Below are 2,500 nucleotides of genomic sequence, written 5' to 3'. Positions count from 1 at the left end.
GCGTAGGCGCCCAGGCGCCAAAAGAGGCGCCAGGCGAAAAGGCGCCAGGGCGCCCAGGCGGAAAAGAGGCGCCCAGGCGGAATGGCGCCAGGGCGCCCAGGCGGAAAAGAGGCGCCCAGGCGAAAAAGAGGCGCCCAGGCGGAAAAGAGGCGCCCTGGCGTAGGCGCCCAGGCGCCAAAAGAGGCGCCAGGCGAAAAGGCGCCAGGGCGCCCAGGCGGAAAAGAGGCGCCCAGGCGGAATGGCGCCAGGGCGCCCAGGCGGAAAAGAGGCGCCCAGGCGAAAAAGAGGCGCCCAGGCGGAAAGGCGCCAGGGCGCCCAGGCGGAAAAGAGGCGCCCTGGCGTAGGCGCCCATGCGCCAAAAGAGGCACCCAGGCGAAAAGGCGCCAGGGCGCCCAGGCGGAAAAGAGGCGCCCAGGCGGAATGGCGCCAGGGCACCCAGGCGGAAAAGAGGCGCCCAGGCGGAAAAGAGGCGCCCTGGCGTAGGCGCCCAGGCGCCAAAAGAGGCGCCAGGCGAAAAGGCGCCAGGGCGCCCAGGCGGAAAAGAGGCGCCCAGGCGAAAAAGAGGCGCCCTGGCGGAAAAGAGGCGCCCTGGCGTAGGCGCCCAGGCGCCAAAAGAGGCACCCAGGCGAAAAGGCGCCAGGGCGCCCAGGCGGAAAAGAGGCGCCCAGGCGGAATGGCGCCAGGGCACCCAGGCGGAAAAGAGGCGCCCAGGCGAAAAAGAGGCGCCCAGGCGGAAAAGAGGCGCCCTGGCGTAGGCGCCCAGGCGCCAAAAGAGGCGCCCAGGCGAAAAGGCGCCAGGGCGCCCAGGCGAAGAGGCGCCAGGGCGCCCAGGTGGGAAAGAGGCGCCCAGGCGAAAAGGCGCCAGGGCGCCCAGGCAGAAAAGAGGCGCCCAGGCGAAAAAGAGGCGCCCAGGCAGAAAGGCGCCATGGCGCCCAGGCGGAAAAGAGGCGCCCTGGCCAGGCGGAAAAGAGGCGCCCAGGCGGAAAAGAGGTGCCCAGGCGAAAAAGAGTCGCCCAGGCCGAAAGGCGCCATGGCGCCCAGGCGGAAAAGAGGCGCCCACGCGAAAAGGCGCCAGGGCGCCAAGGCGGAAAACAGGCGCCCAGGCGGAAAGGTGCCAGGGCGCCCAGGCGGAAAAGAGGCGCCCAGGCGCGTGGGGGGCAAGGCGCCAGGCGCCAGGCACGCGCGGAGGCAAGGCGCCAGGCGCAAGGCGCCACGCGCGCGCGCGCGTGGGGGGCGAGGCGCAAGGCGCCACGCGCGCGCGCGCGTGGGGGGCGAGGCGCCAGGCGCCAGGCGCCGGGCGCGCGTGGGGGGCAAGGCGCCAGGCGCCGGGCGCGCGCGTGGGGGGCGAGGCGCCAGGCGCCAGGCGCCGGGCGCGCGTGGGGGGCAAGGCGCCAGGCGCCGGGCGCGCGCGCGTGGGGCGCCAGGCGCCTGGCGGGCGGGCGCCCCCAGGAAGGGGTGCTGGCGCGCGATGGGGTTGCGCCCGTACGGACCGTGTGACAGTACAGACACTTTGGCGAAACCTCCTGCCCGAAGCGATTTTAGGCGTTCGGCTAGGTAGGTGACCCGGTTTTTTTCGCGTTTCTCGGCCGCTAGCCCCTTTTTTCGCGTTTTCGTGCGCGCGCCCCTCTTGACCTCGCACGCGCGCCGCGCGTCGCGTCCTTGTCCTTGTCCGCGTCCGCGTTCGCGCGTGTCGGCGATCACGGGCCCCGTGCATGGCTCGTCTCTGTGGACCATCGCCCCGCTCTTGTCCCTCTTTCGTGTTTGTGTGGCGCCCCGCCCCGTGCACCATTGCCGGCTGGCAGCAAGGTGCCTAGCCCCCCTTGCCGCCAGGCCTGTCCACCCCAAGGTGCTAAAGCCGCCAGGCACCTGTGCCGCCGAACCGTGCGTCCGTAAGCCGCTGCACGTGCGGCGGCCGGCCATGCCCGTGCTATTGACCCTGTGTGACAGTACAGACACTTTGGCGAAACCTCCTGGCCGACGGGGTTTTTGCGCCCACCTAGGTAGGGCGACCCCTTTTTTTTCGTGTCGCCTGTCCGTGTGTCCCTTTTTCGCCTTTTTCGGGTTCGTGTTTTCGTGTGCCGCCAAAAGCAAGCCCTGCGCTCGTCCCGTCCCGCTTGACCCGTGCATCCGCCGGTGCTGGCCTGCAAAATGCCTGTGAGCGACGCACGTGACCAGCAGCCCAGGCGAGTGTGCACGGGTGGCAGGCGAAACGGGCGTGCGTGTCGCCAGTGTGTATGTCCCTTTTTCGCCTTTTTCGGGTTCGTGTTTTCGTGTGCCGCCAAAAGCAAGCCCTGCGCTCGTCCCGTCCCGCTTGACCCGTGCATCCGCCGGTGCTGGCCTGCAAAATGCCTATGAGCGACGCATGTGACCAGCAGCCCAGGCGAGTGTGCATGGGTGGCAGGCGAAACGGGCGCGCGTGTCGCCAGTGCGTATGTCCCTTTTTCGGGTTCGTGTTTTCGTGTGCCACCAAAAGCAAGCCTTGCGCTCGTCCCGTCCCGCT

This window comes from Aristolochia californica, unplaced genomic scaffold (assembly GCF_029961685.1).
Source record: "Aristolochia californica isolate CCGP_79_NKW_82.1479 unplaced genomic scaffold, dmAriCali1.0.hap1 SCAF_17, whole genome shotgun sequence".
NCBI lineage: Eukaryota > Viridiplantae > Streptophyta > Magnoliopsida > Piperales > Aristolochiaceae > Aristolochia > Aristolochia californica.
This window is presented reverse-complemented; position numbering follows the sequence as displayed.